We start from the raw sequence: 11,746 nt of genomic DNA on the forward strand, positions 1-11,746 counted from the left end.
ATTTTCCATATCCCACTCCCCTAAAACAACTAATTCCCTTCACCAAACCCTAAATCCCTCACTAAACTCTAGTTTCCAAAAACTTATTCTTTCATTCCCAAACTCCATTTCCTATTAGTAAAATCTCTTCATACTCATCTCCCTTGTCCTCCCTCATTACCATTTTCTACCATATCATCATCACATCCCTTCCCTAAGACAAGCACCAAGCACCATGGCAAGAAATAGTGAGTCAAGCTATGAAGAAGAAACATTAAGTGATAATTCAAGAGACAGAAATGTACAGCCTAGGAGACCTCACAAGGGTGGGAAAATTATCAGAGAGGAACCTATTAGCATCGTTGAGCTCCTTGCTTGCCCCCTTTCTACCACTTGTTTCAAATACCAATCTTGCTTTGAGTTTTGTGAGATGGTTGAGAGGGTTAAGTATCATCATGAATTGGCAAGGCAATTTGTCATAAACATGGAGAATAACATGGTACATCTTACTGGCATCAATTTCATTCTTTCACCAGCCATTATTGCAGAAGCAACTAGGATGCCAGATGTAGGGGAAAGGTGGAACAAAAGATAGAATATCAGCAAACAGCATTATGAACCATATATTAAGGCCAAATATCATGGTAAATTGAGTAGGGTGTTTCCTTTCAAGTTCTTGGAAGACCGGTATGTTCCACTTATGAAACTCATCATCAAATATTTCACATGTGAGGGTAGGTTCTCCAGACTCTATGCCTATCATATTAGATTACTTATGCATTTCACCAGGGTTAGAATGATGAGTATTCCATATTTCATTTGCAAAAACATAGAGAGGATGATTGTGATTGCAAAGAGAAAACCATACCCACAGTAGCTCAACAACATTTATCACTTTGTTGTCATCAAGATTATTGTTGTGCATCAGCTCACTCGGTTGGGAGTGCCATGGGAAACCTTCATAGCCCATGAAATATTCAAGGGGCCTCAAATTTTTACAGATCCTCAAGAGGAAGGTGAACCTTCCGGGCAACAAAGAGACCCCGAAAGTAAAAAAGAAGAAGTTCATGTTCTTGTGTTTGTTACTTATGAAAGAGGCACTAGGATGCTTTTTGCAGCTGCCAAATGAGTATTATCTCCACCAGGGGTGGAAGGGGTCTCATTTCCTTCACCGAATCACAGGCAAATGTTATCTTCACCTGGGGTGAAAGGGGCTTTTCCTTATTCTTTAGTAGGACAGGTACAAGACAAAGGAAAGCAAAAATTTCATGATGAAGGGCCTTCTGAAGGGCAAGATAGGGATTTTTTTTTGGTTGAGGAGGATAACACTGATTTTGGCTCTCAAAGCTCAAGACTCAAGGATATGATCATCAAAGAGAAAGAGGCTGAAATCCAAGCCTTATCACTTGACCTTGAGAGGGTCAAATGGATCATCAACTTTGTTGAGCAGAAGAACAAGCAACTAGAGGATAAGCAAGCTATTATGGAGCTGAAAACAATTAGAGAAAACAGGCAAGTGGCAAACAGAAGAAAAATCAAGTTGACATCCCTTAAGCAAGAAATTGAGGCTGACCAAGAATCATGGTTGGAAAGAGTGAATATCCACCTTGAGAAGCTGCTTGATAAGGCTAATAAGGAGAAGAACATGTTGCGCCACATGGCTTATCACTACTTGGCCCGGAATAAGATTTGCAAAACAAGGATAAGAAACCTAAAAACTAAGTTAAAGAGAGCCTTAAAAGCCAAAAAGGAGAAAGATAAACTTAAAATTTTGGCTGAAGCTTCCTTGGCTCAGCAAAGCAATTAGTAAGCTTTCCTCTTGCCAAATTTGAAGCAATTTTGAGAAATTTTTGTCATTTCACAAATTTTAATTGCAAAACACAGGAATTTTCATTGTGCTGCGCATTGATCTGGCTTGGAATTTTGCAAAATGGCTTGCATTTTTGGATTCCTCATGGAAAAATACTAAAACCTAGAAAGTTTCATGAAATTTGGAGGAGATCTGGGTCACCTAAAGGGCAAAAAACACCTAAAAAATGCCCTTTCTGCCACTTTTTGGACCCACAGAAAGCAGTCTTGGGAGAAGTGATTTTTGAAGGGGCAAATGGATTCCAAATCAAAAAATTCGAGTTGTCTTAGAAAGTAGACAAGAAGAGATTTCCAACAAGCCATATTGGAACTAATTTGGTGAAGTGGAAGGCCTTCAAACTTAGCCTTGAAGTGGCGTTGCGCATCAAGCTCAGGGCGCTGCGCATCAGGAAAATTTTTGCCAATTTTGCTCAAAAACTCAGAATTTCGCCTAGTTTTCTACTAGTTTGACTTTTTCTTATCTCATGGTAAAATTCATGATGTAATATGATGTAACTTGATGTACTATGATGTAAAAATGATGAAAAATGACTTAAGGAGGCAGTGTTAAGAAATTTACAGCATAACATAAATAATTACGGAGAATTACTGAGAGGAATAAATATAAAAATAACCAGCAACAACCATAAACACATAAACACACATGTTTATCTGGGAAAACCCCAAATTCGAGGAAAAAACCAACCTAATAATATCTCATTAGCATTGGCCAAAACCTTGGCCAATCCGACCAAGTGAGCCTTCACTGCTCACCTCCAAGTCTTGCATTACAATGAAGTCCTTCCAACCTTTTATAAGCTCCATTACATATAATACCACGGGCAGAGTACCATGGGTGCACAATACCATGTGCCCCAAAGCCATCACTGTTTAACCTGGTCAACTTTGACTCTATCCTGAGTCAAGTTTACCTAACAATTCCCCCCTTAAACTTGACTTGGGGTTCCTTGACTAACTCCAGCCAAACCTGCTAAGTGAGACAATACCACTCACTCTAGCTCTTACCCCCCTCAAAGTTTTTACCTGGGGTATTGTTAACCCGACATCCCCCTATCACCTAGGTCTAACCCAAACTTTACCGATGATTACCCAGGGGTACACATGCCTTACCAGGTCTTACAGCGGTATGCCCATTTACATGCAATAATTTTGACTTCATTAAAAAAAAATTTCTTTTTGTTTATTTCTACTGCAATTCTGACCCATCCTCTCTCAATTGCGGGCATCCTTGTTTCATTTCTTTGCTGCCTTCTTACCAAGTTTAACTGCCTTTAATTCAGGTGACACGTGTACATGGTCCGGAATAGTATACTGCGCTTAAACTGCCAACGCCTTTCCTGGAGGAAAAACCACTTCGCTGACGAGGAATACGCAGATCTCTTTCACTTGGCTGTTTTCTTGACCTACAAAGACGGACATGTCTAGAACCCAACGAGTGGTATCAATCTAAACACAATTGGAAGCGTCCATGGCTTGGCTTAAGGAACTCGTAGTCGCCGGTGAAAAGGGACTCCAAACATCGTTTAACAGGGAATTGAGATCCGTGTGGCGAGACGGTGGCTCTCAGCGCCGCCTCTCATCAATTTCTAGCACATTGCTCTCTTTTTCCGTGTGCATTAACATTGAATACATCCACAGAGAGTCGAACCCTGCTATTACATTTCAACTCCTCCGATTCTCCTTCACCCCTGATCACCAGCACACCATCCTCGATGTGTATTTTGACATCTTCTTTACCCAATCCCGGCATTCAAATATTCACCAAGATTGTCATCTAGATCACTTCTCCATTTCGAACTTGGATATTTTCCTTCTAGAAGCGAGCGATCCGAGATCCACTCATCCAATTTGCTATTGGATGAGCATCACGATTACTCTTCAACGTTTTTTCTCAGCATCATTGTCAAACCCTCCTTTGGCATGCTTCACGTGCAGAGGTCTACGAGGAGTCGACCAAGCATATCAAGGCCTCTGCCAGATCTAATCCACAGATCCACTTTAGATCTAACCAGATCCGACTTCTTTTCATACGCATAACAGATCCGTTCTCTTCTCACGCAAATTTATCTATCCATCAGGGCTTCGACCAACATCGCTGATCCAGATCTATGCCAAATCTGAATTTAATTCTCTTTAACTATTTTCAACAGTGATCTCACGAGCAATAACAACAAACTTTTGTGTTGATCCTTTTATCTGTTGGGCTAAAAATAAATCTTTCACTGAAAGCGTACTTTAGAAGCTTAAACCTTGAACCATGGCTCTGATACCAACTGTTAAGAAATTTACAGCATAACATAAATAATTATGGAGAATTACTGAGAGGAATAAATATAAAAATAACCAGCAACAACCATAAACACATAAACACACATCCTTATCCGGGAAAACCCCAAATTCAGGGGAAAACCCAACCTAATAATATCTCATTAGCATTGACCAAAACCCTGGCCAATCTGACCAAGTGAGCCTTCACCGCTCACCTCCAGGTCTTGCATTACAATGAAGTCCTTCCAACCTTTTATAAGCTCCATTACATATAATACCACGGGCAGAGTACCATGGGTGCACAATACCATGTGCCCCAAAACCATCACTGTTTAACCTGGTCAACTTTGACTCTATCCTAAGTCAAGTTTACCTAACGGGTAGATACATTAGTTATAGGTGGTTTTGAGCTGAATGAATCAGTTTCCATAGTTTTAGAGGCAAGTTGTTCCACTACCTATTTTTCAGTTCCTAGTTTAGATCTTGTTGAAACAGCTCCTTGACTCATGGATTCGACCCCTGATGGCTAGCATAGGTGGTTTGTTGCCTATATCTTGTACTTTCTTATTCATTTGTCAAGGTTGGACTTTGGTGGAAGTGGTGGCACTCATTGAACATTTGTATCAGCAATTTGGCAAGGAATAAAACTAGGTTTCACAACTATTTTTGTGGGATTCTTGTGACAGTGATTTTATGTATTGTTTCTTCTTTGTAATGAGTTTTTCTTATGTTTTATATGTATCCAAATTCATCTTTATCTTCTAAAACTAAATGAATCAAGGTGAATGGACAAAATACACTGTTGTGCTTTGTCTTGGGAATGCATTTGGTTTTCAATGTTTTCAACTGTTTGAAGAGGATTCATAGTTTCTTTATGCCCTATTCAACTCCTTAGTTGTCTTGATCTACCATCTTAATCCATTTATAGTACATAAACCCTTGCCTACCTCACCCCACATAACATGATTGTATCCCTGAGTTGATTTCCGGGACCCAATTTGCCTTCTCCAATTGATCCAGCAACCAAAATCTAAAATCAAACAAAATCCTCTGATCTACTATACCTAGCCTAAAATCAGCATTCATTTCAGTCATCTCAAGCCCTAGTTGCCATATTCTTATTGAGATTGACAAGGAGAGAGCCCTCTCCCGACCTGGTAGGGCGAGCTACCAGGTTAGCGTGGTTTGATGTTACCCTAGACCTGCCTTCCTTCAGCCTGAGGTAGATTTAGGCACAAACAGGTATATTCTCAATGAGTGGGGAGAGAATACCATGTTCTAAAATTGAAACAATCTTTTACACTTGAAACTTGAAATATATTTATTTTGAGAAAATATAAAGTTTTATGTTTGAGTATTTGTCTTGGAAAGATTGGGCTTATAATTGCATGAAACTCATGAAATCTAACCTCGTCAATAGATTTTTCCTTTAAATTGGAAAAACATCATTGAGAAAATTTTGAGCACTTTCCCATGTTCCCCCTTAAGGGAAACTTCCTCTATACTACCTTCTCAGGGATGCATTGATGATGCTTGATGAGCTCTTCTATTCATATATGTCGATTTCTATTAGACTTGAGCTTCTAGTTCTTTCAACCATAAATCATCCATGAGACCTTCACATGACTATACCACAATATATTTGTTCCTACGATCATATATATGGCACTTCATGATGATGTTACTTCAGTTGGTATGATCTCATATGTGATTTTCAAGCTTAGAAGTGGCGTTGATGGTTTCTTATTTGTTTTGAACGTACTAAGCATTAGATTTGAACTTTTAACACTCTTAACTAAGTAACAATGTTACTATTTTACCTTCTCTACCATGGGGAGACATTGTCCCTAAATGCGTGTGTTTTGACTTAGGCCAAAAGGTAATACTAGGAATCAAGATGAATAATGTAGCTATATCACACTCATACGTAACATTTTTTGTCAATTCTCTTACTTTACCATCTAATATATATAAAATATACATTTCTCACTTATGAATGTCCTATCAAATTTCGTCCATCAAGATCTAATAAAGAAATTAGAAAAAAAATAAAAAAAATCAATGTAAGCCTAAGCTGAATGAAGCTGAAAAACTGCTAAGAGGCAAAAAGCATAAAAAAATGACAAAGAAAAAAACTATATTTCTTCAATAAAAGGACCACTCCCTAAATTCCTATGTGCATAATACCTATATAAAGAAAAATACTAGTAAATTAAATAAAATAATCTAATTAAGTAAGAAATAAGGTGTTGAAGTGGTATATAAAATAAAAAATCACACTCTCAAAGGTTTGTGGAAAGTTGATTGAAGAATCCTAGCCACAAGGAAATAGTTGGACCAATTATAGACCATGGACATTATTACCATGACTTTGAAAACCATTTCATGAGATAACCTTTACCTCTTTCTAACTAAGTGATTTAGGAATGACCTTATGTTTTAGGGAAATAACACATGTAATGAGAGCATGGTTGTACCACCATGGTGAACCCAAATAAATGTGTAAATTAAACTTATTTAATTAAGTGTTAAAGGGTATTATCAATGTTATCTAGCTAATAACTTGTTGGGAGCTTGATTCATCATTTTAGGTTGGGAGCCACATATTGTAGTGTGCACCATTCCCTCGAATTTGTGCACTTTTCCTTGAGATTTATGTCATTATCTCAAGATCTATGTACCTACAATTGGATCCGTGTACCTTGATTCATCCATATTTTCTTACCTTGGGATCCATTTCCACCTTTCTTGGGATCCACTTCCACCTTTCTTGGGATCCACGTTAGTGCATAGCGATATGTGTTAGCATGGTGGGTGATGACAAGGATGTCACATCATGATTGAGGTGCCTACACCAACACATGACACACTTGTCAATATATGGAATATGAATAAGCCATTTAGAGGAATATTCTTACATGTGTGTGGTTAGAGCACATTTTTAAAGAGAAAAAATCTTTAGAGGCAATGATCTTTTGACGAAGTGCCGAAAATTCTAAAAGATCAATGTCATTTGATGCAAATTTTCCACAAGATTTCTGAAATCAATTCATAATAGAAAATTAAGTAAAAGATGGCGAAGTTATGATGTTGCAAAAATCATTGTGCAAAAATTATCATGTTTTTTGACCATTTAATGTATATGGGTGTGGAATTTTCCCACTTTGAGAAGGGTTCCTTGCTTTTGAGGAGCTTATTGTCATAAATTGAGGAAATTTCCCCTGGTTTGAGTTAAGAATATGGTTTAAACTCATGATTTTATCTAGCACACGCCATTAAGTTCATGTCTTTTCCTAATAGATGGTATGATCACATGATTTCATCTTAATTCATGATATTGGAGGGCATTTGTCTTAACTATCTCTTAGGTAGCGATGTCTACTGGATTATAACAAAAATCAATAGTGCTAAAACAATGATGTGGTGAAAGTGTTTATGAGGAAATAAAAGTTCTAAAAAGGTATGAGCTTGGTTCTATTTCTTTGCTTCAATGTTTTTTAGCTAAATTTTTGCATGTATCTAGAATGGATACCTTCACGATTTTTTATATTACATCACATTTAATTAAGAAATACTTAAGAACAATTTGATTTATTTTCTTTAAAAAAATTAACCCCCTTCAAGGTAGGTGTAAAAGGACATCAACAATTTTAGCAAGGAAACATCGTCAAAGGAATAGATGATCCCATGGCCCAATAGTAGGCTACTCCTACTTTGCATACTCAAACTAATTCTTACTTAATATTTCCTTTATTTCTTTTTCAAACAAGTTAAAATCTTCAAATTAAATATTCATCATAGCTTGCTCCAATAAAGTTAAAAAAATTAAATTGCTAAACTATTTATCCTACTTACGTCGTTGATGATCAATTAGGGATGGAATGTTCTTAATCTTTGGAAGTGGATCGAACCATAAAGGGTGCATCTAATTTGATTTTATTTTTTTAATCCCATTACCTATTGGAACATAATCAAAATCCAACGAATAGCTCGCAAAATCTAAGTGAAATATAATAAATTTATAACAATGTTGAATGCATTGTGCAAGTTAAAGATATGATATAATTTGGCAGTGATTTCACATATGGATGTTTATTTTATGGTATATGGTATGACAATACATATCTATGTTAGTTCATAATTTTCTTCCATGGATAACATAATTTCCCTCTAAATACATTTTCAATCATTTAAATTCAATAGTTCACTTCTAAATTCATGAAATTTGGTGCTTTGATGTTTCATTCATGTGTTCACTTTGTTAATGACATAAAGAAAATACACTAAATTGTTAAATGTGGATGTACTCACTCTTTATGATCAACGTGTTCTACATATTACCCATCCATATGCATGGATAACTCTAGGAGAAAAAAATTTCTCCTATGATGTAGCTTGTTAACGAGAAACCCCTACTATGATACACTTTTAGCCACCCTCATATGCCTCTCACTTGTCCTCCAATTAGTGCATTCATTAGTCTAGCCTATTCATCCAATGATCATGGGTCATCTATTGTGCAGTACATGAACCATCTGCACATTTAGGTGCTTTCATTTAATGCTTAAATCATTCTAGTATCGATCACATATTGGAATTGGATTATAGACCTGATGCAAGAGCATAACTCCCTCCCCAAATCAAATTTGAATATACATAAGCCTCTAGAAGGTGCATCATGGCAATTGTAGTAAGAGGACACAATTTCCTTTAATTTTATGTAAAATGTAAAAATATTTGGAAGCCTCTAGAAGGCATATCAGTGCAAGAGGATGTGATTCCTTATTTTTTGCTAGGTGATGGGCCTCAAAATTAGACATAAATTAAGGCCCATCTGACCATCCTTTAGCACATTAAACCTCTCTTTTTTCATTAGATGAGATATTTTTAATTTTAATATGTTCATTAAGAAGGTTTATAGATAATTGCATATTTGTGCCCAATATTGTGAGAATATTGAGCATAATATGAATATTTGGAGGAGATAACCTAGGGACATTCTCCCTGCTACAAGAGGACCAAGATTGGATAATAAATGAACAATATATTATTAAATTATTGCATAAATTCTAGAGCTCTAGTGATTGAGAAAATCTAAGAATGTGCTCCTTGTCATTTAATGAAGATTCCTAGCGTTGGGAACCAGATCCACTATTTGAGGGATTTTAGAGGGGAAAGCTTTGTTCTTTCAAGGATAACGTTTCCTCATCATTTTGTATAAGTACTATTTAGAATTGGCCTCTAGGGGCATGTATTTCTTAGCCCTTTTGTGGAGAAAACTTGTTATTTAGCAGCTCAACTTTCATTTCTAGCAAGGACATACAAGGATTGATTCAAATAATGAAGTTTGGTGTCATTTTTAACTTCTACAGCTTGCTTTGCTTCATATAACTCTGATTTTCCTTGGGTTTGGAAATCCCAGGAGCCTTAGACCACTCTTTTACAATTATTTTTATTTCCTTCGAATGTCTTTTTCACTTGCAACTCTTATTTATGCATTTAATATTCATGCCTCTTTTGTTGTAGGTTACATTGATTAAATGATTGAAGTGAGTTGTTTTGTAAGTTATTTACAGATTCAAAAACATGATTCATCCTTAGAAAAACTTTTAAAATTCATATTCATCATTGAGCTACTTAGATTGGTTTACTAGTTTACAAATCTAGAATTTCTGGAAATCCCTTGTAGCAAAATAGTAGTAATTTTCTACTATTTTTTAGAACGTGTTAATGAACTTCATTTGAGTTGATTCTAATTATATTGGGTAATAAAAAAATTCAATTTAATAACAAAATTTAGCCCATAGCATTTGAACTTGATTAGGTTAGGCATTTGGTAGGTTAACTAACTCACTAGTTCTTGAATTTCCAGTTTCTAGAGTAGTAGTTATCTGCTATTTTTTAGCACGTATTGTTGGAAATAATACTGAGAGGGGGGGTGAATCAGTATTAGTCAAGTCAATAAATTTTAATTTCATACTCTGATTTATGTACGCTACTTTAGTGAAGGTAACTTGCGTGTACACGCAACTGTATTTAAGGCAACCAGCGTATATCCAGCAAACCTATGATTCAGTTAATTCATCATATGTTGATCTTTAATCAGTGCATCAGTACTTCATTAACCATATAAATAGTAACCATGTGCAGTAATAATAGAACAAACCATCACACATAAGAAACACACATGAACACCAAGATTTAAGGTGGAAACCCAATGTGGGACAAAAACCACCTACTGTTGTCTTCTTTTTAATATAAGAAAAACCTGTTTACAATCTTGTACTAGTGCAGACTCATACCAGTACGCAGGCACCCACCTGCAGAAGGCTACAACCTTCTCTCGTTCTCCAGCTTCTACTGGAAGGGAGCTACAACCCCCTAGCTCTTGTACTAGCCGATATGTTTACTAGTATGTAGGTGCCGACCTACAGAAGGCTACGACCTTCTTTCTTCCTCTAGGGACCACGTTTCATAAATTTTCAGATTGGATACTCTTGGAACACAACGCCACAGTATGAAGGCCATGTTTCATCTAATTTTCATATTGGACCCATCAACAACATCATAATTGCAATACAATCATCAAATATATCTGCATCAACCAATCATTGAAACTCAATCATCAATCTCTGAATCACCCACAATTGAATCATTGAAGGCCCATCATCACTGAAGCAAATCACAATCAATCAATCTGAACATTCAGAGTATTGTCATCAAAACACAGTCACCAGAAGATAATCGCTAGAACCCAAAGTAGAACCCAGAACTCTCCAACAGCAAACAAAAACCACTGAACCATACTTCATGAGGTATACGCTACTTCCATGTGTCGAACCAGCGTGTATATGCGCTTTTATCAAATCCAACCAGCGTACACATCTACAAATATTAATTCATAATTTTGCAGCTATTCTAGACTTCAGTTATACCAAGATCATAACATTTACAAAATAATACATGCGTCAGTATTCAGATGTCAACTATACATGATCAAACCACATAATGATAATTCATTTCAAGCCTTAAGATCTCGATCCATCATTAGATCTTATCCCTCATCAACCTCTAAAGTTCATCCTTGGTTCAGATCAAGCAAACCACCATAAGCCAATAACCTGCATACTAGATCTCACATTTCATCAGATATTCGATACTTGCATGCCTTGGCCTAATGATCTTCTCCTTCTTATATAGTTTTAGGCCTTTCTCAATACCATGGATCAAAACCACTTAGGACCAATACCTTGGACCAAATACCTAGGGTCAATACCTTGGACCAAATACCTTGGACCAATACCACGGATCAAAATACCTTGGACCAAAAACTTAGTTTTCCAACATGTACGCGCTTTTCCTCTTGTGAAAGTGTGTGTATACATTATATGCTCCTTTTGTTCTGTTAACCTGCGTGTATATGCTACTTGGACAAAGTGAACCTGTGTATACCTCTCTTTCTTCATTCTTTGGAGTCTGATCTGTAATCCTTTGCTTGTTAGTCTTCTGCACTATGAACTGTCATCTGAGTGAGTTGCCATCAAGGAAAACATCTGTATCATAATGCCAACACGTATTAACAGGGGTATTTTGGAGTGATTCTACTTGGAATGGAGTCCTAAGACATATT

The sequence above is a fragment of the Pinus tabuliformis genome, chromosome 4_2 (assembly GCF_031772625.1).
Source record: "Pinus tabuliformis cultivar Carrire ecotype Pingquan chromosome 4_2, CPIR1, whole genome shotgun sequence".
Lineage (NCBI taxonomy): Eukaryota > Viridiplantae > Streptophyta > Pinopsida > Pinales > Pinaceae > Pinus > Pinus tabuliformis.